This window comes from Phyllostomus hastatus, unplaced genomic scaffold, assembly GCF_019186645.2.
Source record: "Phyllostomus hastatus isolate PE091 unplaced genomic scaffold, TTU_PhHast_1.1 phas_contig_1529, whole genome shotgun sequence".
NCBI classification, from domain to species: Eukaryota; Metazoa; Chordata; class Mammalia; order Chiroptera; family Phyllostomidae; genus Phyllostomus; species Phyllostomus hastatus.
In genome coordinates, this window is record NW_025333626.1 from 15,198 (window position 1) to 42,057 (window position 26,860).

Below are 26,860 nucleotides of genomic sequence, written 5' to 3' on the forward strand. Positions count from 1 at the left end.
ATCTTCTCACCACAGCTGTCATTGGATGTGGTGTCGAGAGAATTTGTCTCCTGTGTTTTTGTGTTTGTTTTGTATTGAAATCCTGTGAAAAATGGACATTGATAGTCCAGAATGAGGATGCCAAGTTTCTCTGGTCGGCAGGTGGCAGTTTGGAGCCATGAAGTCTTTTCTCCTCCCGCCCTTTGTGGTGCAAAAAAGTGCTTGGAGCCATTTCAGGATATTCTTTCCTTTGTCTGGTAGGAAGATGGTAGGCCCCTTCCTTCCTGTGGCTAAAGGGCTTCATTCATTGGAGTCCCTACTAAAAAATTGGGTGCCTTGGCTCCTTGGTATCACGTTTTTCTGACTCTGTGAATGGTCTTTGGATTGGCTTTTGTTAGCACACTTTTCACTTACTTGGTCACTCAAACCTCAGTGTGGACAATAAAAAAGGGTGATCTAAACCACGGTTTTATCACCCTCCAATGATGATTATTAGTGTGTAATCCATTTCTTTATCAGCCTTCCAGGCCTCTACAGGTGCACTGCACACACAACGAGATTCATCTTGCAGTGTGACTTCAATTTCTTTTTATTTAGAAACTCAGGTTTTTAGTGTAAGATAGCTGTTGTAAAAATCATTTGAAAGGACTTCAATAATTTTTTACTCATTTCTCTTTTCAGTAGTATACTTAGTCTTTAAGACTGCAAATACTGTATTTGATAATGGAGATAGAAAGCAGAAATAACCCCTGACTCTCCTATTTCAACCAGAAATACTAAACCTTAACCTTCCTAAGGACAGTGCCTCTGTTTTTGCTTAACGTTGCTTAACATCTGAAATGCACTTGTTTTGTCTGTCCTCCAGCAGCCTTCCTTTCTTGTCCCCACTGTGAGGACCAGCTGCTCCCTGGTTGCTGTCCAGTGGGCCTGAGAAGTCAGAAGACCCGCTGAGATGTGTCCTATGTACACACTCCATTATTTTCCCCTCATGCTATAAAAAAATCTTCTTGTTGTAGTCTTTTGGAAAGACAGAAGAGTAATTAACCAAGACCCAGCACCTTCAACATGTTTTGCATGGAAGCTTCATCTTTAGGTCCTTGTGACATCTGTACCCAGTATAGAACTAGACAGTCTTCAGGGCTGACACAAGCAAACTTAAACATATTCTTGAAACTCAACTTGGCTTATACTGAGCCACTTGTGTCTTCCAGTACTCCTGCCTGGTTTTTGAAATATAAAAAATAATGATATGGGAAACTTTCTGAATCAATCTACGCACATAGTTTGGATAATCGTCCTTGCAGAGAAACCTACAAGCTGACACACACTGCCTCATTGCCTCCATCGGGGATACAGGCCAGTGGCCGCCCGGCCTTCCTGGAGATGCTGAGGACTAGGGTTGATAATGTGCTCAGCTGAGAGGTGAAGTGCATGTCATGCTGGTTGAACACAGTTTTTTATGCTTTGTGAGATGCAATAGCCTTTCCTATGTTTGGTCCCAGTTATTTTCCATCCTCCTCATGGAACATCATCGATAAGAATTCATATAGGGAGTTCTAATAATTATTAAAATGAGTACTTGAAAAATACAAGAAAAGGAGAAATGAGAAGTATAAAACCAAAGAAAACAACACAACAAAAATGATGCTACAGAGGAGTGAAATTAATTCCCGACTCCACGTCTCATTTGCCTTTTTCTCTTTTCGTTCTACTAAGATCTCTGCTTATCAGGACCATCCAGTCACGTCTCCTCAAGCCCTGCAGCTCTGTCCTGTTCAAACAGATGATCCAAGTTGTGGTAGGGACAGAAGACCAGGAAACAGGCTGCTCCTTCAACTCGCTGCAGGGGTCCTTTCTGACTCAGCTCCTGAACCTTGTACATCATCCCTGGCCCTCCCTCTGGGAAAAGAACGGGCTGATGAGCAAAGGACTTGACCTTGTTCAGGAGTTCATCTTGTCTACGAGAGGACAGGGTCAAATACTTACAATACACCATAGCTTTCCTGGCTTCAAGCCCCGTGTTCTTAATTTCTTTTTCACTTCTCCTCCCTGCTGCACCTTCTTTCTCTCCTCTATAACCCTCAAAAGGTAACAAACGACCAAGCACACAAGCACAGCTCTTGGAGAGCACAGCTCTCAGAGAACTCTAGGACAGCTGTGCAGACGAGACTGCACCAAGGACCAGAGCAAGAGGCAGGAATGAGTTGACTCAGTTCCCAGCCATCCCGACCACACATCTGTGGCAGTTAAAAGCACCTGAAGCCTGAGGGGCACCACAGTCACTGACCTGCCTTCTCCTTTCCCTGGACATGGACGTCTCGCCCCCTTTTCCCATGTGTGTAACTCTGTTCACCTTCCCCCCATACAACCTCCATCAGCTTCTGCTCAGACAGTTAGTTACCTGGTCTGAAGTAGACAAACAGCATTTGCATGCAGCCATTCCTCTCTAATTAAACCACTTCAGTCAGATTCCTCTTCTCCTCAACTTCAACCAACAATGTGACCCAATTTCTTGGCACCCACTTCAGAGAGTCCCGCAGGTTCCCAAGGATGAGCTAGAGTCATCCCTGTGTCCACACACACACACACACACACACACACACACACACTCCAAAGCAAGTACCAGTGTTCCTGATGAGGAGATTCCAGGGAGACCTCTCCCGACACACTAGAGGGTTGACATCCTCCAGACAGCCTTACCAGAGGTCTCTCGAGGTAGCAACTGGCGTTCTCATCTGAGAGGTGGGGATCATGTTTGAAAGTGCAGACCACTACACTAACCTGCCAGAGAAGGTTTCTGTCCTGAATGGCACCACGCTACCTACAGAGGCCTCAGTGGATGGAGTGACTGAAGTGCTACACTCAGGGCTCCTCAGCCACGTGATTCTGTGGCAGCAAAGAGCACAAGGTGTGGAATCAGAACTGGGGCAACTAAAGACTGTCCCTACATCCCTAGATGGGAAAAAAAAAGGTGTCTGTGCCTACGTAATACAACTACAAGTGTGCCATTACTTAGCCCGTGTAGGAAACACTCTGGCTTGCTATTTGGAAAATGTATTTCATGGAGAATTTATGAAGCTAATAACAGGACTCACATCTCTATGGAGCTCGGATCTTGGGGAGGTTGTAAACCATGCAGGTACAGAGCTCAGGGCACAGGCCACTCTTTTGAATAAGGCAGCAAAACTACATAAAAAGAGGAAAGGTTCTCTTCCAAATCACCTTTCATGACAACAAGCGCAGGTAGAGTCACTCGAGAGCACTGGGCCCTCAGCTCGGAGCTGACACTCAGTGCCTGGTAGTCCTGAGGATGGCGCAGTGCATGCGTGTTCATGCTGTCCTTCCTCTCCATTCTCCCTCTCAGGTGCACGGGGGGTCAGCACAGAGGACAACTTACAGATCAAGTGGACCAGGGGATACCCAAGTGGTCGTCCCAAGTAAGACAAACGCTTCCTGGAATAAATCCCTGTACAGACCAGGACAGGAATGAATTTCTGTACTTCAGTAGGGGCTTGAGCATCACCCTTTCCTAGTTGCATCCTCCTGTTCATCCAATAACTTAGCTGCAACCCTCTTCTTAAAAGCAAGGAGACAGCAGGCCCAGAGAGCAAAGAATCTTGGAGAGGAGAAACGGGAAGGCTGGTAGAGTGGAGCAGGGAGGGAGTTCCCTGGAGCCCTGATCCAGGCCCTCTAGGAGGCCTACAGGGAGAAAAGGGGGCGGGGGGGGCCGGGCGAGATTTTCTAGTCCAATCTAAGGACGCCTTTAAAGGTAAAGAAGTTGTAGGTGTAAGTGAGTGCAGATTACCTGTGTACACTATTATTTTGAAGAAACTTTTGGGTAAGAAATGTGGGACATGTTTGCAGTTATGTGAGGTCTGTCAAAGCGGCACCAGCACCATTAGTTGGACTTGGGGAGAGAAAGACCATTGCAGTCGGATGGGGCTGGTTCAAGCACATAGCTCACCCTCAGGTGGCTGTCACTGGGCCCCTTCCTATGTGTTCAGTGTATTATTCTTTACAGGCCCTGCCCCTCAGTGCATGGCCCAATTAGTCATCCAAGGTAGCAGGCCAGGGTGACTGTGGCTTTTAACCACTGGACAAATCACTTTAGGATATGCTGGAGAACTGAGGTCCTGTGCAGGGCAAGGACCTATGGGAAAGACTCCCACAGTGGTCTTCGAGGTCAGTTTTGGACCATGGTGGGACAGGATAGGGAGGACAAGCCATTTACTGCCAGGTTCAGGAGGTTACCAGTGCCAAAGGACCCAGCGCCCTAAAGGGCCACAACTCAGAAAGGAAGGACCTGGTCCCCCAGGGTAACCTCCCTCCCTGGAGATAAGATTTAGGCCTGGGTTCTATTCCAGGCCTAGAAAAGGGGCCACACCAGCTAGTGATGCCAGAACCCACTGCAATAACTAACCCCCCCCGCACTGCCTCCCTGTCACCGACCAATCAGTGGAGGTGGTCTCCACTGACCTCCACCCTATAAGGGCACAGCTGGAAACCTGGTGCAGACTCTACTGAGTCCTCCCCTAAGATTGCTGCCTGGAGACAGAGGTAACAGCCTGAAGACAAAGGATCCAATGGGTGGGCTCTCCCTGTGGGGAGCAGCCTGAGCCACTTTCCTTCCTTTCTACACCCCCCCCCCAGACCTCCACCCCTCATCTTTCTGCACAGGCCTGGGTCCCCTAAACTCCAAGGCAATGGGCAGCAGGCAGCTTGTCCCAGGCTAATGCCCTGAACCTGTCCCCCAAATCCCCCCTTCTCACTGATTTGCCAGTGAGCTAAGGCAGCTCAGCCTAGGTTCTCCTGTTGCTTCTTCTAGGTCATGGGTGTCAAACTCATTTTCACCAGGGGCCAAATCGGCCTCATGGTTGCCTTCAAACTGCTGAAATAATTTAGGACTGTATACATGAAACTACTCCTTAACTGTTAAGGAGTTGAAATTACATTCAACCCTTTCAAGGCAACTGCAAGACTGATGGGGGCCCCCCTGTGAAAATGAGTTTGACACCGCTGTTCAGGGTGAAGCCCTTCCTTGTTTCCCTGTCCCCACATGCAATAAATGTATCCACATAGTCACCTGGATTGGCGTTGTGGATCATTTCCCCAGGGAGTCAAGAACTCACAAACTGGAGCCTGCTAAGTTAGGCAGACCTAGTAAGGGCCCGGCCCCTGTCCTGCAACAATGGGCCTGTGCTTTGAAACGCTCTATGTTCTGTCCCTCCATTTTCTATAATGAGGCCTGAATGACTGCCATAACCCAACTACATAGTCATAATGGACCATCAAACACCAAATGAGCTGGGGAAAGACACTGTGGACACAATGTAGGGAAGCTGAAATACCTGTTGCTAAGCTGACCTAGGCGGTAACCTAGAAGAAAAGGCAACTTGAAAAGCAAAGTCTTTCTGCGCGTAGAATCCAATTTTCACCGAGAACCTAGTGAAAAAACGTGAGCCACGGTGGCTACCCACCCAGCACAGTCCCACAGCCCAACTACCAATTAAGTAAAAGAATCAGGGCAGTTTTTTTCCAGCGGGAAGGGCGGGGGAGAGCCAGTCCAGCCCATGTACGATGCACCACTGCCCCCTGCTGTCCAGAGAAACACGAGGCCCTGAACAGAAAGGAAGTGGTATCCTTTCTTCTGAGGCTGCACAGAGAGTCACAGACCCCAGTGGCTGCTGCACTCAAGGGCAGTGATGGCGGGTATCAGCGAATGGAGAAGAACCTGCCCAAAACACCCCATCAAGTCCATTTCCCCCGTGAATCCCGGGAACCTGCAACAGGAGCCGGAAATCCAGGCTCCTTTGAAAGTTGCCTCCCACAAGTGGGTGGTACCCTCCCTGTGATTGGCGAGTTCTGGGCGCGCGCGTGCTGGAGACCAGGGAAGTCTCTGCCAGTCTCCCCGCCAGTCTCCCCGGGAGCCTCACTGTCTGTAGGTTTAGTGCTAGATGCAACTACAAACTATCAGCTAAGGGAGTCAAACACTTGGAGCCCTGGTGCTGTGGACCCACTTCTTCATTGCCCCCCCCACCAGTACCTATGGCACGCCCTTCTCCCTTATCCGCCCCCCGCCACCCCCCCCCCACCCCCCCCCCAGCCCCACACAAGCCTCCCGGCCCCCCACAGGGCTTGAACAAACTCCGCTGTCATTTTCTCCTGGGGTCCTCACTCTTTGGAACCATTCCTGTGACCTCAGGGCCCATGAGCCTGGCCCTGTCCACAGGAGCCTCTACCTCCTCAGGCACATTCTTCCCTTCTTCTCCACCCAGCGACCCCATGCCCAGCTCATGCCCCAGCCTCAGGGACACGGTGCCCCTGCACGATAGCGGTTTCCAGCATCCTCATCTATCATCACCTACAAACCATGGCCACCTCTTCCAACACCCTTCCTCTAAGGTAGGGGTGTCACACTCATTTTCACGAGGGGGGCCACATTAGCCCTTGCGGTTGCCTTCAAAGGGCCAGAATAGTTTTAGGGCTGTATACATGTCACTGCTCCTTAACTGTTAAGGACTGGAAATTACATTCGGCGCTTGGAGGTAACCACGAGGCTGATGCGGCCCCTGGTGAACATGAGTTTGACGCCCCTGCTCTCAGGCCTCCCCTTAGACAGCCTTCAAGCCCAGGGGGTCCCTGGTGTGGACCCCACAGCCTGCTCACCACCCACACGGCCCCTCCTTCCCCAGCCTCTCCCAGGCCATCAGCTCCCCTGTAACACACCTGTCTTGCTCCTGTCTACCCGCTTGCTCCATGTTCTCTTGTTGGGCCCCAGCAGAGGACAGGCCCCTGGCTGGAGCACTCATGACGACCATTTCAGCCTTCCTTAGTTTCTTTAAATCCCTAACTAGAAGAGCATTGATTCTCACTTTCACCTTCCTCCTACCAACACCATTGCCTTCCTCACGAGCTACCCTCTGGCAATCCAATGAGCTTTCCTAGGAACACTTGCGGAACACAGAAGCACTGAGGTAGGGGCTCCCCGGGCTTCCCAAACCCAATGGACCTGTTTCTCCTCTGACATTCCCCTGCTGGCCCTGGGCGTGCCCCCCTGGTGTCTGCAGCCAGCCCTCACCTGTGCTCAGCATCCCTCTCCTTCCACCTGCTCAGGGACTGTGCTCCTGCACTTAGCAGTCCTCTCCTGAAATATCTCCTGCTCTTTGCAACACGGGACTGTCCCACACCAAATGGGGGGACACCCAACCCCCTTCCCACATGGGAGTCTGCAGCTACTGGCACATGAATGGATGGTCTGCAAAGCAAAATTGCTTCACCTTGTCCACAAACCATCTGCTCCTCAGTCCACTTGAGTAGGGCTTTGTGCCCAGCACAGGTGAGGGCTGCCTGCAGTGAGGAGCAGGCATTCCCAGGGCCAGCAGAGATGTCTGGTCAAAACCAGGTAGACTGGATGTGGGGACCTCCAACAGGTCACACACCTCACTGCGCCTGTCTTCTCCAGTGCAGTGGACGAGGGCCGCTAGTGAGGAAGTTCGTGGTGTAGGTAGGGTGAGGGGGGAAAGTAAAAGGTGATGCTCCTCTGCCATGGATTTAAGAGAAAATATTCAGTAAGTTTAGACGTTTTTTGTTGTCAAGGCTGAGGTGCTCACACACAGGCAGGGCCGTGTCCCTTACTGGAGCTCAGCAGGACAGTGTGGAGCAGAGGGGAGGAAGGACCAGGAGAGGTGGGTGGGGGGGATAGGGTAGGGGTTTATAGCCCTGGGTAGGCTGCCTATGGAGAGGCCTGGTGGATGATTGGTGAGGCCACAGGGTCCACAGGGGAGGGGGGCCCCCAAGAGGTTGAAAGCTGTTTAAGCAGAGGGATTGGAAGATTGGAAGGGGGGGGTTGGTTTACAGGGCACAGTGTTGAGGTGTTGGCAGAGAGGAATGCTGGAAAGGACATCAAGGGGGGGGCTGGTGGTTTCCTGACATTGAAGGCATGACCACTGGCAGGGTGACTGAAGCTCAGGTCACCAGGAGGAGAAACAATGTGAGGTCAGAGAGGCTCTGTGAAGGCCAGAGCCGGCTCGTGGGTCCTGATGTCACCAGGAGGTTTCCCCAGGATGGAGGCTGACAGGGGGTAGGTGGTTGTGCCAAGGGCCCAGGGTATTCAGAGGCTAGGGCGGGCACAGGGTGACTAGGGACCTGGAACAGGCCCCACACCGGGGGCACATGGGGCATTTGGGGAAAAGGACCTTGACAGCACAGGCCCTGCCCAGCAGCTAACAGTTCGAAACAGGGTCCCTGAGAAGACTGGAAAGTGATGCCCGCCGGGACTCTGGCTGGGCTCTCACTTTTCCTCCTCCCCAGGGCCCAGAGCAAACCACCGGCAGGGCAGCCTCAGTCCTCTGGGGCGGGCTCTGGGACCAGGGACTTCCGCTAAGATTGCTTTGGTTCTGAGGGCGGGACTAAGGGAGCGGTGGAGCTGGTGTTGGGGGGTAGGGGTTCCTGGGGCCCTTCCCTGCATCTTCTGACCACAGCTGTCAGTGGCGGTGGTGTGTGGAGAATTGATCTCTGGTATTTTTTATGTTGGTTTTACTTTTGAAATTCGGTGAGAAAACGGGGCTTAAGGGGAAGAATGCCGGCGCTGAGTTTCTGTGGTCGGCAGGTGGCAGTGTGGAGCCACGAACTCTTTTCTCTCCCCCGCCCTTTGTGCTGGAAAAAAAGTGCTTGGAGCCTCTTCTGGGTACTGCGTCCACTGTCTGGGCAGGGGAGCTATCGGGCGGTGCCTTACTGTGGTTGAACTGCTCCATTCTTTGGGGTCCCTACAGAAAACTGGGTCCCTCCCTCCTTGGTATCTTGGTAGCAATGGCAGGTATCTCTGCGGATTGGACCCCCATCCCACATGGGAGTCTGCAGCTACTGGCACATGAATGCATGGGTTTCAGTTCGAAATTTCTCCAACCTCTCTGCATAGCATTTGCTCCTCAGTCCCCTTCAGTAGGGCTTTGTGCCCAGCATGCCCTTGCACTGGCCTACTGGAGGCCACCAACAACAAATCCCTATCGCCTGATGGCACCATCCCTTTCCTAGGCTCATCCTGGGCAACTGCTATGGCAGCTCTGGCTCTGTTTCCCACTCCATTGTCTAGCCCTCTGTTCTTCCTCCCTTCTGGAAAGCAGGAAGGGTCTTGTGACACCATATTGTCCCTTCTTTCAGCACGGCAACTTCCTACAGTAGGCCCCATTGACCTGGGCAGACTATGGGACCAGGAGTCCACACGAAAGACACGGCACAGAAAAGAGTGTCTGTCCCAGTCCCGGGGGAAGGACCTTCAGAAGCAGAGGCTGGCAGAGGTCGGACATCTCAGGGAAGGGAGGTGAGTGCGGAAGTGAAGAGCAGCTCCACATCAAGGAGGGTCCATCCCATTCTCACACGGGACACCTAGGAGGACACTCTGCTCAAGGAGCCAGCAGACTCTTGGGCAGAGGGATGGTGGAGTTTAGGAACACGGCCTTCTGGCGGCAGCCGTGGTTCCTGCCATGATGTAGGTGAGACCCCTGGGACCACACTCCTTGAAGGGACGATGTAGAAAGTCACTGGCCAGAGGCGGGGGCTCATGATGGAGGACTGAGCAGGCAAGGGGCCAAGGACGCTGCAGCCCAGGCTGTGCAGGGGGCAGCCCTGCCCCGGCATGGGAGGGAGGATGACACCCAGGTTCAGAGGGGTCAGCACAGGTACATGAGACCAGGTCAGCCAGGGAGCACCCGTTCCCGACCAAGAGGTGAGTGTCAGAAATGCAAGTTTCGCCTGCGCACCCCCGGGTGAGCTTCACCAGTTAGATCTGGGAGCCAAGGGTCCTCATGTCCACAGAGACCGCCTGGGGCACTGTGAGCCACAGGGGTGTGCCAGAGATCCCCTTCCTCTATCATCACACACTCATTAGCCACACACACCCCCTTCCCCAGTGTGGAAGGAAGTGGGGAGGCGGGGCATAAATCTGAGCATGAGCATTTTCATGAAGCTCACTGAGCATTTGGACACATGGACCACTGCCATGGTTGCATGTACTCATACCTAGCTGATCAGAAGCAAACTCAGAGTTCCTTTACCCCCACCCCTCACAGGCCAGCGCAGGGGGCGGGCACTTCTGATGAGCACCAGTTCGTTCAGGCAGAAAAATGAGCCACAGTGCAGCTGCAGCCTGAGCAGCACCCGTGAACCTGGGAGGGCAGCTCCCCATCCCCACCGGCCCCTCCTGTGCCCACCTTCCAATCTGTCCCTGTCACAGAGGTCCTCAGAGACCTTGGGGTCCTTGCCTCCTCATCTCTTCAACCCAGGACAACGAACCAGACTCCCAAAACACATCACAGAAACAGGAGAAGCGCAGACAGACTCACAGAGAGGAGGAGCTCATGCGGGTTGTCACTGTGGTGAGCAGGGTCTGCTCCAGGCGTCCTCAAAGCGGTCCTCGCCTCCCTAGGCGATGCCAGGCTCCTTGTCCTTTCACGACACAGGCCTGCCCTTCCCTGGGGAGTTAGCAGAAAGCCAACATGGTTAAGAGCACAACTCAGTGTTTCCCTTCTTCTCTCTTCTGGAGGAAAATCATACCCGTGTCCTCCCTAGACTGAGTTCTGGGTGAGAAGTGCAGTAGGCGCTGCCACACCCAGACTCTCAGTCTACATCTCCAGCAGCCAGTGTGTCCTCAGAGAATCTGTTCTTCAGGGGGCATCCTGCCGTTGTCCACGGCACAGCCCGGCCCGGGGCACAGGCGGTGCCTTTTGTCCAGACAGAGAGCAGCGATCCAGCCCTCCCGGTGATGCGCAGGTCTCAGGCCTCCACTTCTGGGCAGCTGGGGTGCCCCCGGCCCCCTGAGTGTGTTTTCCACAGAGGAGAGACCATTGAATAACAGAAAATCACCAGTTAAAGGCCAGCAGCGGTATCCGTTGTGACAGTCTTCCTGTCCATGGAGCTTGTGACTGAGACAGCAGTTACATCCCCATTGCCTCGTTTGGTTCTTGCAGCTCAGAGAACCGTCTCCTCCACCCCGTGCATCTTTAGGTGACAGAAGTTCTCTGCGGCCCCTTGGGTGCCTCTCATGGAAACCAGGGACTAGTTCCAAAGCAGACCCCAGGGCTCCCGTGTCTCAACCTAGGCTCAATTTGTAGGAAGGGCTGGGTCCTTCCGTTTACACAGCCGTGCTGCACCTGCTTCCCTTTGCTCACTTTTTGCTGTCTCAGGCGTGGTACTTTTCTCTCTGACCCCTGCCCCTCAAGTTGGGTTCAGGAGCTGTGGAAAGACAAGAGATTCCTCCACAAAGACCCTGAGTTCGTACAGAGCCTGGCTGTGGCCAGGTAGCAATGGCAGGCATCTCTGTGGATGGGACCCTGCTCTTCCATAGAGAGCATACGCTCCAGTTATTTCTGGGTGGCCTGAGATCTGTGAGTCTCTTGCACTTGCAACAACCCGCCTGCTCCCCTGGACCTGCGTCCCCTTGTGGGGATCTGGGACTGGATGGATATCCTCCCTGTGCAGAGGCCAGAACCACAGGCTCATCACTATCAGGCACGAGAGGTCAGGACTGGTCTCGTCAGCAGAGCTCAGACTGATCTTCATGGGGCCTTTCCCATAAACTGAATTATGTGTTACATCTTACCCCAGGCTCTCCCTTATTTCTTGGCTCGTGGTGCCTCTGGCTCAGTCTCTGCTCTAGAACTTGACATGCTGCATGTGTCTGCATGTCAGTGGATTCTGGCTCCTAGTCTGTAAGTTGGGACCACATGCAGTCTGTGATGTGACCCAACATCTCCTGGACACCCCACACTGGGTCTGGGGACAAAGCCTTTAGTGGGGAGAGGGGCGGCCTCTGACTCCCTCGGTTACCCCCACCCCCCCATTCTCCATGCTCCCTCATGTAGCAAAGTCAGCAGTTAGCACTGGCCTCAGCACGCCCCCAGCATGCCACATCACCCCTCTCCCCTGCCCATCCTTCTCAGTCCTCTCTCCTGGCCACCGTGCAGCACAGGGGACCCCATGACGCACTCTCGACCACATCTACGTGCGTCAGATCTGTCTCCTTGATTAAAGGCTCAATTGTGCAGGGCCAGGAGTCTCTGCAATTCCTCCTCTTCCACCACTCCAACAGCCAGGCCAGCCTGCAGGGGGCAGGCGAGGGCAGACCATGGAAACCTTCAGGAGTGGTACACAGTGATTCTGGTAGGCAGGACTCACCTGGTGTGGCTGCTGGAGGGAGGCTCTCTCTCACTTTCGGACCTCTGCCAGCTGGGCACGGTCCCCAACTTCTCTGTACTCTGCCGTCCCACCTCGTGAACCGGGATGGAAGTCTTGCTCAATGAGGGGTCTGTGGCAAAGGATGAAAGCAGCTGACATATGGATGTCTGTAGCAGGTTCTCTGACACCCAGGAAACGATCAATGAAAGAGAGACGCCACGTGAGGCCTGCTCACCACACAGCCCACATGACCGGGCTGAGTTCGGCCTTTGTGTTTCAAGAGAGACTAGCCCCGCTCTACTGACCTTCTCCCTGGGGCTGCGCGCCAGACCTGGCAGGGTCTGGGCAGCTCCCAGACTCTCAGATGAGATCACCCGTTCAGATTCTCAAGCCATTCTATGTGTAGACAGCATACATTTTTGCGGCAATACAGCTCTGGGGACCACCGAGAAACACACGGCCAGAATGCAGAATTCATTTTCACTTCAGACGAACTGCACAGTCACCTCCTGGGTACACAGCATCGGATTCTGGTGGGCATGGGGAGGTAGATGCAGTCATTCATCCCTCTTCAAGTGAAAAGGCATTATGTCCAAACCCCGACTCTTAATAACTGAGTGATATTCTGGTTCTCGTGCAGCAGCACCGAACAAACTGCTGTTCATAGTCCCCATCCCGGGGGACACCAAGCAGCAAGGAATGGCCCCTGGAGCGCTACAACAGGGGCACCTGCACCATCCTCTGGGCACGGACTCTGCTTCCCGCTCTCCCTGGACAGCGGGACTCTCTGCCATGACCTCTGCGCAGATGATCAGAGCGCTGTCCTTGCTGCAGGACTGCCAACAGTGACAGCCCCCCCCCCCCCATTCTAAATCTCCTCCTCCTGATCTACTCGGATCTGCGGCTCTGGGATTTAAACTAGGGATGTGACATCTGACAAAGAACAAGCCCACGTGGATAAACAAACCTGAGTTCTGAAGTCACTTCCCTTTAACACGTCTATTTGTTTGAAACGGAGGAGGACGAGGTACTCTATCAGAAACTCCTTCAAGGGGGAATGCTACTGGTGCTCAGGAGCAGGGAAACGCTGACCTGCATTTAGCTCACATTCATAATGGCTTTCGCAAAGAACACAAGGGTGAATTGAATCACCACATCCCAATGCCACACCCCCCTCCCACACTTCCGTCGCCTTAGCTTGTTGAACCTGACGTCATGCTAGCACACAGGCATTTCAGCATGCACAGGGCTCCTTCATGGAGGCAGTCAACAAAACGGCTCAAAAGCACGTGGGCATCAGCGAGGCATTCACACTGCAGACACACTGTACGCCTCAGTGAGGACAGTGTAGGGAGGAAAGACAGAGATCGAGGGTGTGAAGGTGACAACATGCATCACGGGAGCCAGAATACAGGAGTCGGGGACCACTGGTATGCAGTCTCCCTGGCCTCAGAATGCCCCCAGAGTGGTGCAACTCCAGGGAGGAGAGGTCAGGACCTTCCCGGGATCGGATCAACGCTGATGGGACTGTCAGTCATAAACTAGTCGAGTCACTCCTCAGGCTACTGCTCACCGTTTGGCCCCCCCAAAAGGAATCCGCACCCATGACCCGGCAACACCGTGTTGCATCTGTCCAGATCTCCATCACGGGAGGTAAGACTGTCAGCTTTCTTTGAACCACTGTTTTCAGAGCTTCCAAAACGGCCTCTTGCTTTCCTGCCGCCTCTCCAGTTGGAGCTTCTCCTCTCCCTGCTGCTGCTGTTGGAACACCCCATGCGGCAGAGAGGGTGGCAGATCAGCACCCAGGTGGAGGCTCAAGCCACTGAGGCGTGTGCAAGGTTCTCCCGGGAGGAAGGACTTGGGGTCCCCCCCCCACCCCCCGCACAGGAACGCCACAAACCTTCCACCCCCAGTTCTGGCAGTATGCACAGTCACACCGAAATCTATTCTGATCTCTATCGCCAGAGGAAGAGATTCTGATCCAGGAGTCTCCATTGAACTTGTCCGAGAAGTGTTCTCTTCCTCTGAGGGGATGTGGGCCTTTCCCACTGCCTCTGGCACAGGGTTTTCTCATCTGTGTACCGCTGGTGGAGCAGCCCCTCTGGGACGGGGACAGGGTAGTTGGCGCCAGGACTGGGGTTCGGGTCACTGAGGCTCATCATTAGCAGTTCTGAGAAGGAAGGGTGAGAGGTCACCCTTCTGCTGTGACTTCCTGGGACGTCTCTTCAGAGGTCATCGGGGAAGGTTCAGAAATCAACGCTGAGCTGCATTTCTGCAGTGGAGCCATGAAGGCCTCGTCTGTGCTCAAGGCTCCAGGCGGCCCCAGGTCTGGACACAAAGGGGGGCGAGGAAGGTCCTCAAAGAGCTAGAAGGTAGCAAGGGACGTGTGCAGCCAGAAGAACGCAGACTGCAACAAATGGTGATAAGCAAGAAAGAAAATCCAACATTATTCATCCTAATGTTTCTGCCCCTCTGTTTCCTAGCTGTAAAATGGGGACAATAATGCACCCTACCTCCTAGGATTGTCCTGCCTGTTACACGGGATACTGCATCCGAAGAGCTCCAGAGACTGATGGCACACATTCGGGGCGTTAGAAAGGAGACCCACTGTTGCATGTACGTGACACGGAATGCAAAGCGATGGGCCACAGGCAGCCACGTTAATGCCCTGCTGACTTTTTACAGAGTATTCCCTGGCGTAATTGATTGAAGAACAATCAATGTATCACTAAGAGCTGCTCTTCTCCTAATCACTCCTGTACTTTCACAAAGCAGACTTTTAACTCAATTCTAAACATTTGCACCATGCTGACACACCCTCTGAAATTTTCTCCTTCACCCTCACTGGCTGTTCTTGTAGTGAAAAGTGTGCTCAAGACTACAGAAATCAGAATTCCTAGGAAGTGGAAGTAAGAATTTAGCTTAGCTGGCCCCCTAGTAACCATCTCAGTTAGGAGGTCGGTTGTTGAGGTGTTGTTGCAGTGCTGTGTCCCCGTAACCATTACTTTACTTATGAACGGCCCAAAGCACAAGAGTAGTGGTGCTGGCAATCCGCACACACAAAAGAGAAGCCGTAAAGTGCACGCATGTATAAGAAAAAACGCAGTACATACAGGGTTCGGTACCACCTGGGGTTTTAGGCATCCGCCAGAGGTTCTGGACTGTATCCCTGATGGACCAGGGGGAGTACCGTATCCCAAAGCACATGGTGAGAAGGTCATTAAAGGAATGAAGATGCCGCTACATTAGAAAACACCCATTTAAGGCAAAAGAATGCAGAAAAGGAGGAGCCAAAGAACAAAAAGACAGGAAACACAGAAAAAAAGTGTGATGGCAAATGTAAGTCCACCGATGTCGACAAGAACGTTACATGTGAATAGATTAAATAATCGAATCAAAGGCAGACATTGATAGACTGTGTTTAAAAACAACAACAACAAGATGCAACTGCGTGTCCTGTAGACACACACACGCATTGCCAGTGAAAGGAGGGGAAAAGGCGTATCATAAAAGGAGCAACCACAAGAAGCTGCAGTGGGTATCCTAATATCAGGCATTTTCAAAACAATAATCTTTATTATATATTTTTCCATTACCCTTTAGTCCCCTTATACCTCCCTCCTCCCAGCAATCACCACACTGTTGCCCATGTCCATGAGTCCTCCTTATTTTTGGTTCAATCCCTCCACCCGCTAACCTCCCCACCCAACTAGCTGTCACCCTGCTCTCCATCTATGAGCCTGTCTCTGTTTTGCTTGTCAGTTCAGTTTGCTCGTCAGATTCCACGTGTGCATGAAATCATATGATCTTTGTCTTTCCCTGACTGGCTTATTTCACTTAGCCTACTGTTCTCCAGGTCCGGCCATACTGTTGCAAAGGGTAAAATTTCCTTCTTCTTTCTTTTTGATGTGTAAATGTCCCATAGTTGCTTTATTAACTCATCTACTGATGGACACTTGGGCTGCTTCCATATCTTGGCGAATGTAAATAGTGCCGCAATGAACATAGAGGTGCTTATGTTCTTTAGAATTAGTGTTTTGGGTTCCTTTGGACGTATTCCTGGAAGTGGGATTGCTGGGTGAAAAGGGAGATCCATTCTTAACTTTCTGAGGTATCTTCCCCCTGCCTTCCACAGTGGCTGCACCAGTCTGCATTCCTACCAACAGTGCAAAAGGGTTCCCCTTTCTCCACATCTTCCCCAGCACTTGTTGTTTGTTGACTTATTGGTGATGGCCATTCTGACAGGTGTGAGATAGTATCTCATTGTGGTTTTTATTTACATCTCTCTGATGATTAGTGACGTTGCACATCTTTCCAGATGTCTGTTGGCCATCTGTGTGTCCTGTTTGGAGGAGTGTCTATTCAGGTCCTTTGCTGACTTTTTCACTGACTTACTTGCTTTTCTGGTGTTGAGTTTTGGAAGCTCTTTATAAATTTTGGATATTAACCCCTTATCAGATGTATGGACAAATATGTTCTCCCATTCTGTGGGTTGTCTTTTATTTTGTTGACGATTTCCTTTGTTGTGCAAAACCTTTTTAGTTTGATGAGGTCCCATTTGTTTATTTTTTCCTTTTGTTTCCCTCGCCTGGGGAGATATATCTGATCAAAAAACTTCTACCAACAATGTCTGAGAGGTTGCTGTCGGGCACTTACTTTTAATATTAAACACACAACACAGCAGTTCTAGTCCTAGAGAATTCTTTGCAACAGAAATGAAAACGAAATGCCCTCACAAACCCTGTACTCACACATCCACAGCACTGTTATCTCTAATAGCCGAACCTAGAAACAACCCAAATATTCCACAACTGGTGTATGGATGACAAAAGCAGACACCCGCACGAAGGATTACTGCACAGTAATCAACGGGAAGCACCGATGCGGGCGGCAGAAAGGGTGCGCGTCAGCATGCTGAGTTAAAGGAGGCGGACTCACAGGCTACACAGCACAGGAAGGCATGTAAGGGGCAGTCTGGAGAAGGCACCAGCGCAGGCACGGAGGTGTTCGGTGGTTGCCAGGGAGTGAGAGTGAAGGGGGGGTCGGATGGGAAATGGCACAAGGGAGCAGTGTCAAATGATGGAAACCGTCTGTCCTCGTAGTGTCGCGGTTTGTAATATTGTATCCAGTTCTCGCATTCTAGAAACTGTATACGTTAAATATAAATTATCTCCATACCTCTCACATTTTTTTTTCAAAGGCGAAGGACTGTGAAGGAAAGTACTTAAATACTGGTTATTGTATTCCATTTTGACCATGAGTTCGTAAACATAAACGGCTACCTTGGAGTCCTGCACAGACCCGGCCCTCCCGCGGTATTCCCCGTGTCAGTGGGTGGCACCGTCGCGCTCGTTACCGAACACAGGAACTTGGTCTTAACCATATACATCTTCCCCTGTTTCAGCTGAACTCCAAATGCGTGCTGAGTTCTGTCCATTTGCCTCCCAAATGTCTGTCTAATGCTCACACTTTTCCCTATGTCTAGCGCATCTGCCGTAGTCCAAGGACTCTGTCCCTTTGACGGTCAAACCCGCTTTCTAACTGGTCTCTGTCATCTACTCAGGGTGCCTGTCTCCCTGCCCCCTCCCTTCCCCCCTGTCTCCCCTCTCCCAGCTGCAGGGCTGCCATTACTTTTTAGATCAAGACCGCATTCCACAAGGGGGATAGACGGTAATAGAAAAGTCACAATAAATTTAGAAAAATAAAAGTAAACAAGTGACCTTTCAAGGAAAAATGCATCCCAAATAGGCTCACATCTAAGCAAATAAACTATTCTACAGGAATGCTCTTCAAGTAGCACAACCACCTAGTGCTTGTGAGTAAAGCCGCACTAACTCCATGTTTCCTGATTTCTCTTTCCTGACAGTCTTTCTGGTGCCACTCTAGACTGATCCATCGGGAAGTCATAGTATTTGGTCCTAAAGTACACTCTACTGAGAACAGAAGCACTTGGCACTGCTTTATCCCGGGGACTCCCCAGGGGGACACCTGTGGGTCTGAGCCCATGATGAACTGGTACCCGGGGCGTCCGTGTGCCCTACGATGGAATAATTCCTGTCCCTTGTAGGCTAAGAGGACAGGGTTGTGCCCCCAGTAGCAGAGACTAGTTATACCTATTTGAGTCTTATCATTCTTGTCATCCAGCAAACCATTCTACTTTTAAGCTTTAAATTGATTGCCATTTTATATATAATAGATATATAATTGTATATATAATTATAATAACTTTAATATTAGGTTCCATCAATACAAGGTACGATGTTTAAAGAAAAACTTACGAACTAGAAGACAAAAAGATCCCACGATCCCACACACGGACTTCAAGGCATGTCCACCCCCCCGCCTGCCTCACTGGCAATGTGGAAAGGAGAGCTTCCACATTTTGTGTCTCTTGTTGGCTTCTCTCACATCCTCCAATTTCCCAAGCTTCTCCACTTACACTGTCCCCTCTTCCTGAAGCTCTTGATGGGGAACTCCTGTGCATCCTTCATACTGCAACTCAACCAATGCCTCCTCCAGGAAGACTTCCCTAAAGATTGAGCTAAAGTCATTTCCTCCCAAGCCCTGGAGTGCGCCCCTTTGGTACCACCCGCCGCAGCACTAATTTCTGTATTCATTACTGATCACTAGATTCACTATTGTCTCATGATTTCACATAAAATCCATGAGGGAAGGAATGTGTCTTTTTATGTGTCCTTGTTTTAATTGTAACACCCAGGCACCCAGCCCAGTGCCTAGACCACACACAGAGCTTAGTGCACTGTAGTTACATAAATAAAGACTGTCTTTCTCTATATTTGTTAAACACACACACACACACACACACGCACGCACGCACACACACAGTAAGCATCAGAGTTGTCCGTAACAGTCGCCCTGACCTGGACTAGAAGGTTGGCGAGTATGGGTGGTTCTGCTAGAAGCTTTCTGCGCCTGTCGATGCTAAAGGATGAGTCCTTCGTGCCATCACACACCCAGAGGCCCCCTTGCTCACACTGACGGTGGGAGATCGGCACGCTCATCACTAAGTGCGCTGATGCCCTCCCAGACCTTGGACCAGGACGCCCTCTCACCACCACAATGGACCACTTGATCCTCCTGCTAGAAAAGCAAGGCCAGAAAACGGACCCCCAGCTGTTTATTCCCTCTTAACGTGTCTTCTCCCCTTTGCACTCACTTCCAGGTTTCTTCTTTGAGTCACCCAGGCCCACTCTGCCAATTCCCCACTGATCACCCCAGCACCTGCATCTGGCTCTCTGGGCAAGGATTTCCCAGGGAGGGTGGCCCTAACGACTGCACTTTCTTTCTCGTTTCCCTTTTGAAGCTGCAGGCTTCCGGAATTGAAAAGTGCTCCCGAACACCCACAAAAGGAGCCCTGCAGCCGGTGAAGGTGCGACTCTCACCCTCAGCTGAGCTCAGAGCATTGCTGCCTCAGGAGAACCACACTCTGCCCCACTGCAGCCCGTGAGCCAGAGGAGAGGGCAGGTCTGAGAAGCCCTGATGCACACACTCCTCTCCAGAGACAATGTCTCTATCAGGGACGTGTGGGCTGTGTCCCGGGTTGCTTTGGGGCCCGTCCCTGATGGAGGCAATGTCTCAATACCTGCGGACTTCGCTGCCCTTCCACCTGGACCTCTCTGCTTCCCCACAGCTCCTCTCTACTGCACTGCAGCTCCATCTCCTGCTTTCAGAGCACTGATGGCTGTTCCACCTGATGACGATCTCCAAACAATGTTTTACCCTCTGGCATCGCGATACCTAAGACAATGAAACTTCAGAAAATCCATTTTAAAAGCAGTAATAGGAACACTGGCTATGTAATAATGATGACACAGCAAATGAAAACAGTAAGTAATGTTATTTGAAAACTATCTATAGAGTTTCACACGTGGAGACAATGACTTAGTACGTGGTTATTCCCTCCCAGGCCTTTTTTCTATGCATTTTTTACAATTGTGAGGTTGGGAGGGGCGTGTAATGACTTTATAATGTCGTAGCGGTTGCTTTGTTTGCTTAGTTAATACCGCAAGCTACCCTCCACAACGATGACGACGAGCGAGACTGCTGGTGCTGACATCGACAGCAGCAAATACGTGCAGATGCCTTGCTACGGTTCAGAGACCGTTGTCTGATGTGTGCACACTGACTCATCACCCACGGTACGTCATGCACTTAGGAGACACCACGGTCAGTCCACGCCCACACCCAGTGTAATCTGACGAGTGCTGCCGCACCGCTCATGGGCTGTTGATGCAAAAGCACCTGTCACTAAGTGCCTTCCGGAGTTCAGGGGCAGGTCCCACCTCTCTTTAGGGTCCTGTCTGGTCTCGGCACAAATCTGACTCTGACTTGCTAGCCAGGTGACTTCGCGTACGTTGCTGCACCTGTTCAACTCTGTCTCAGTTTCCTCATCTGTAAAAAGGGCTACCATTAAAGTGTTTACTTGACAGTGTTGCTGTGAGTACTCACTGACTTCTAAAATTCTATGTGTAGCGCGAGAGCCGAAAACAACGCCAGGCCCAGGGCAAGCCTCCAAGTGCGAGCTTCTGTTCTCTCGCCCCTCCACGTGTGCTTTCCGTTCGCTCCCCCGCAGTATCCCTCCCTCCCCCTTTGCCCCCCCTCACTCCTCTCTCCCTGCCCCACCCCCACCTTCACCCCCCTGGTGTCCACCCCGCCCTTTCTTCCCGAGGCACGTTCTTCAGACTCTCCACTGTTTCCCACTCCCCACCATTTAGTTCAGGTAATAGTAATACATCAGTCTTCTGTTGGATAAATAAGGAACACGAAAGGTAGGCAAAATAAACGCAACAAAGCACGATGTGAAAGCCGCACAAGAAGTGAAGTGCGGCTGGTGAAAGTTTGACTGTGAACAGTTTGGTGTCTTTACCTGATGCGCATCTTCACAGTCTGACCTGGGAGAACTGGACTTGATGGAAATACCAGCAGTGAAAGAAGCCACATGATGAGGTTCCCTGGCCTTGCCATTTCGGTCTTGAACCTACAAAATATCGTAACCAAGGTCACCCCAATAAATTCAATGGAAACGAAAAAAGGATTTAGAACAATGTACATACTCATGTTGCAGCAGAATCCCGGGACCCCTTAGTTTTCCGAGCATTACACAAATCCCACCAACAGGTCGTTGGGGTTCTCATTCCCCAGAGACATCGTCCATTGGAGCCCGTGACGGTGCAGCCCAGGCACTGCAGGCCGGCCTCACACCAACCCTCCAAGGGGGGCTGCACACTCGTATGCCAATGAAACATGCCCTGGCCCACGCCCCTGACACTCAGGTCTTGAGTCTCGGAGGAGCCGGGGTGATAGCGCAAACTCCCTCCACTGAGTCCAAGATCCTCCTGACACCGTCTCTAGGGACCATGCTCCAGGGAAGTGTGGGAATGGCGACAATATTAACAGTAACGACAGCAGCTGGAACGGGCTGGGACCTCTCCATATGCCAAGCACTATCTGGACATCTTTCCCTCTGTCTTCTCACAGTCAGTGCCCTACTGAAGTGGCTACATGTCCTAAGTAGTGCTTCCCTTTCAATAATGGAGACATCAGGCACAGAGACGCTAAGTAATTTGCTCGGTGTTTCCCAGCACTAAGTGCTGGAGCTGCTGGTCAGGAGGCATTGTGGAAAACTCACTGTGGCCTGTGTTTGTTCAGTCAAGGGTAAGATCCAGTAGCCACCGCACAAGGTTCAGATGAATGGCAAACAAGCACCACATGTGGGTTCTACAGCATGGGACGGCTTGGCAAACAGAAATCTGATTTCAACAGAGGTCTTTCAGCTGGAAGCTTGACGAGATTGGGATCAGGGTACTTTGTGGAAATGACAATCTGGGAGCCTCCTCACAAGAGCAGGCAGCACGGCAGTGTCCTGGCGGCAAAGTCTGGCCTTGGGTCTGTGCATCAGAGAGGGCACCAAACCGCTGTCACTTCTATACCCTCACAATGGAGAGAGAGGCCCAGCAGCAGGGAAGATAAGACCAACACCCTGTTCCGGGGGGTTCCCAGAGAACCTGTTCCCATCAGTCAGAACCCTCGATCTTTTACGAACCGCGCATTCTGTGATCCACACCCAGGAATCTGGGCGTGGCCACAACAGTGCCCTACACACTGATGTTTTACTCTGCTAGGAACTCTCAGGAACATTAGTAAACTGCTGTGGTGGCCAGCCTGCCTCTAATGTACGGCCTCTCTGGGAGAGACACAGGGTTGAGAAGAGCAACCTGAAAGCTCGCAAGAACGTGACATGAGGAACCCAGCACGAGAGTCAAACAGAGGGCAGGGCAGCGGGTCTGTGCAGAGACCTCACGGCCCCACTGGTCTTGTTCCCTGAAGGCTTCAGTTTCTCTCACGTCCATTGTCTTCGTGACCAGTGGATGGAAGTAGGGACAGGAGATGACATTTTAGACCCCCATAATGCCACAGGCTTTTCTCAGGGACCGTGTGAGGCACAGGACGTGAGGTTATGCCTCCAATGATCACCGCCTCCTCTCAGCCTTTGGTCCTTTCTTGCACCCAACTCCATTGTATGCAAGCCCAGGGCGACCAGAACTTAGGGCACATGCCTTCCCTTCACCTATCAGACACCTGCCCCTGACCCAAGGAGGTCATCTCTCCCCCTCTCAGCTGTCCTTCACCTGATCTCACCTGCTCTCCCAAGTCACACAGCTTTCTCCACCAGCTTAGAGACCTAGCCTGCCCCTTCACTCTGGTGCCCTAGCCCAGAGAAGGCTTGTTCCCACAGAGAAGGACCCCAGTCCCAGGACCCGTACAGGACCATCTGGGCATCAATGTCCCCTGGCAGGGCGCGCACACACACACACACACACACACACACACACACACGGTATCGGCCAACCATGAGAAAGAAGATAACCCTGCTTTTTGCAACTATGGATGGACTTTGAAGGATCTGTGCTAAGTCCAACAGAGAAAGACAAATACTGTAGGTTCTCTCACATGTGGAAGCCAAAACATCCAAACTCACAGAAACAGAGATTGCAATGGTGGCTCCAGGGCCTGAGGAAAATGCTGGGCAAAGCGTGCAAACATCCAGCTGCCAGATGAGTAAGTCGTGGGGATCCAAGGCACCACCTGGTGACCTCAGTCAGCAACAGTCTGATGTGTAGTGAGCGTTGTTCAGAAAATCGGTTAAATCTTCTCACCACTCACACAAATGGTCATTATGTGAGGGGATGGAGGTGCTATCAAACCCTTTGCATCATCATTTCCCTCTGTGTGTGTGTGTGTGTGTGTGTGTGTGTGTGTATGAAATCATCTCGCTGTACACCTTCAACTTACATATGTTACATGTCAGTAATATCTCAAAGCTCAAAACACAAACTTGTCCTCATTCTGTCAAGTGTGCCCCCTGACATCGCCCCAGTATTCCTTGAACTCACCCTTTACTGGCAGCACACATTGAGCCGGATTCATCGGTCCTTTCCCTCCTGCAGCACTGCAACCAACGTTCGGTGGAGAATCACGTCTAGAAGCCGGGATCCGGGGGCTGGTTGTGCTATTGCTATCGCAGTGTTGCTGTAACCGAAACCACGTACTGGAATAGATGCATGTGCCCAATCACACACATAAATATGTACATCTACATCCATCAACCTGCCCGTGGGTACGCATGTACACATACTGAAAGCCATGCGTTCACACGGAGGCCTCCAATTCCAGTCTAACACCTCAAGGTTTGTTCTTGTTTTCTTCTTTTCCACATTTGACGCCGCCCTTTCTAATCTGACACTCATGGCTCCCACTATCCTTATGCATTTACTGAGCCGATGAATCCCAATGCATATAATCCATCCCTTCCCCACACAGAGGCCGTCCTCACATGCTGTGCTGAAGAATGCCCTGCCCTTGACCTCCGCAACCCACTCAGCATTGCATCCCTCAGCCAGGTAGCCTTCTCCACCCAACCCCAGGGACATCCTGCTTACCCCCTGGGGCTCTGTCCCCCCACCACAGCCAGTGCCTCTGTCCACATGCCCTGTCCACTGGGCCTGGTCTCTGACCCTGCAAGTTGCTTTCCTTGCTCTGCTGCACCAGACAGGACAGCTTTAGGACACAACTGCTCTGGCAGAAAAAAGAAGGGAAGTGAAATGAAGGGCAGGGAAGGGGAAAGGGGAACACATTTGAGTACAACCAGTCAATGAAGGTCAATCGGGCCAAATCACAGCAATCCTATGACGCCCCAGCTCTTTTCCTCACTGTTCTCCAGCCTCCCCTCCTGCCTGTCTCCTCTGCCCCGGGTCCTCCCTCATCCCTAACATGCTTTCCTCCATCAGGAGTAGAAATGCCACCACAGGGCCTGACTCCTGTATTATCCTAAATTATATCGGCAGGGTGGCTGACACTCATTGTGCATGGTGTCCTTCCTGAAGCTCTGACCCTCAACCCTCTGCCTCTCCTGAACGAGTGGAATGTTTCACCCCTCTTTTAGCAATTTTGGGTGTGAGCAGGAGAGCAAGGTCGAGCCACTTCTTGGAGTTTCAGGTCCTTGGTCTGGAACAGGAGCGTGACCCAACTCCCTCACAGGTCGGAAGAGAAAGAGAGATGGCAACGCCAGACACCTCGCCTGAGCACTACGTGCCACACCCACTGAAGAGGGCTTCACCAGCATCACGGGGCTCCCCGATGCCCAGGAGCACACCAAGCGGATTTCCCATCAGCATCGTTGCACTTGCTGGTCCTTCTGCCCGGCCAGCCCTTTCCCCCAGGGAGTCCACGGCCTGCTCCTCTCTGCCTCCAGGTTCTCTGCTCAGCCATTGCCTTTTCAGGGAGACCGTCCCTGACCACAGTGAGTAAAACACTCTTTCCCCTGAGCTGGCCTTATTTTTCTCCACAGCACTTGCCACTCTCAGATATGTTTCAGACTTACTGACCAACTCCATGAAATCAGAGACTTTGTCAATTTGCTTTCCTTCCCTGTACCTCCAAAGTCCTACAGCAGTGCTCAGGCGTACAGCAGGTGTTCAGAATGTCCTTGGGGAAGACTGACTGGGAGCCAAGCCCTTTCCACCCATTGCTGACATGCACAGTGCTCTCCATATGGGTACTGGCTTTGTTTTATTGATTATGATACATATTGAGGCTCAAGGAGACAAGTGACTTGCCCAAGGACACACAGCCAAGACTTGGGGCTCCAGATTCCAAAACCCTCGTTTCCCACACAGAGACCTCACAACCAAAAACATAAAAGCTCTCACCGGAGACAGACTCAGATACCCCAAGACACCAGAAACAGCTCACTGAACACAACCTGAAACAGACTCTCTGTACAGAGAGCGCACTGCTTGAGTCACAGACTCCCAAACAGAGCAGAGACCATACCCAGTGACACAGCCCCCTCCCCAACAGACCAAAGTCCTCATCCCTGGAAACAAAACTGCCCACGCCTCACACCCCAGACACAGACATCCGAGGCATGCAGACACCTCCCAACTCAGTACGAAGACTGCACAAACAGAAAGGCAGAAGTTCAAATAACTCAGAAACACCACAGACCCTTAAGATAATGTCCCCAGACAAATCAGAGAACCTACACCCTGGACACAGACTGCCCAAACAGCTCAGGTACAAGTAAGTACACCTTAGGATAAAACCCCCCGCACCCCCAAGCACTTCAGAGACGTAACAACTTGGGACCTAGAAACACCAACTGCCCAGAGACCTCATACCCTGGGTGCAGACACCTGCAGAGAGACCACGCCCAGGGACACCAATGCCCAAAAGCTCAGAAAATGCACACCCAGCTGAAGCCATAGAGACGCTTAGACCAGGGTGCACAAAATTGCCTCAGATACAAGATCCCGTTCACTCACAATCCCCCAAAACGTTCGGAGAGATCACAGGTACCCAAACAGCACCTGTGATGTCACACCCGTCGACATGCACGTCGCCAAAGGGCCGGACACACTTTACTTCCTGGGCACAGACACCAAACCCGCTCTGAGACCTCTCCCTGGACCTTAACCGCAAGCACCCGCAGGACTGACGGTGCGTTGTCAAACGCGCCTGGCCAGGCTGGTGGTGACAGAGTTAAGGCTAACCCACACTGAAGGAGCTCACGTGGAGACAGCACCGACACCCGCGCACCGGGCGTCGGACTCCGGCAAAAGCCAGCCGTTGCGCCGAACCTCGTCAGGGACTGGGGCGGCTTCGTCAGCCCAGTCCGGACAGTCCGTGGGTGAGTAGCCCAACTCGGACAAAAATTCTGCACTCCTGGAAAGCCACATCACACGCACGCACACACACACACTAGCACACGCCTCACCCTCAGGGCCAGCTCTGCCATCAACGTGTCACCCCAGGCAGGGCGGCCAATGCGGAACCGGGCAGGCGAAGGAAGAGGCCCAGATTCGGGGTCCCGCTGATTAGGGATCCAGCTGGAACCTTTCGGCGCCCAGGAAGGGCTTAACCCGTCACTCTCTCTGTGGCCTATCACCGCCCAGCACGGTCCCTGACCCCGCCCCCCCACACCTGGAAACCAACCTCCCAGCCCGCGCCCCGCCCAGCGGGATGTGACCAAGTAGAAACGGACGGGTGAAGCCGGAGAAGTGAAAATGCGCAGCCTCAGACCCGGGAGTGGAATGTCCTACCTCTGAGCCCCTCAGTGGTAGCTCCCAGGGAGCAACTGTTCCCTCTCGCGCGCCCCTTCGTGGTGGGAACCTGAAACAGCTTGTGGATG

The 26,860-nt window shown here is 52.1% G+C and overlaps 1 long non-coding RNA gene and 1 pseudogene across 5 annotated transcripts; both read right to left on the reverse strand.

The window, feature by feature from the left end:
• Positions 1-1,385: 1,385 nt before the first annotated feature.
• On the reverse strand, positions 1,386-26,576 carry LOC123813595. Of its 5 annotated transcripts, none has more exons than XR_006784783.1 (9): positions 26,447-26,575; positions 24,111-24,241; positions 23,565-23,700; positions 21,038-21,148; positions 19,754-19,908; positions 12,456-12,680; positions 12,151-12,280; positions 10,320-10,448; positions 1,386-1,878 (listed from the first exon to the last, which is right to left on the reverse strand). It is a non-coding gene; the product is annotated as an uncharacterized LOC123813595 (long non-coding RNA). The 5 variants fall into 5 exon arrangements; XR_006784780.1 differs by lacking the exon at positions 1,386-1,878 and adding an exon at positions 8,661-9,398; XR_006784781.1 differs by lacking the exons at positions 1,386-1,878; positions 24,111-24,241 and adding an exon at positions 8,661-9,398 and having other exon boundaries at positions 26,447-26,576.
• LOC123813594 lies at positions 13,813-14,437 on the reverse strand (annotated as a pseudogene).
• Positions 26,577-26,860: the final 284 nt, after the last annotated feature.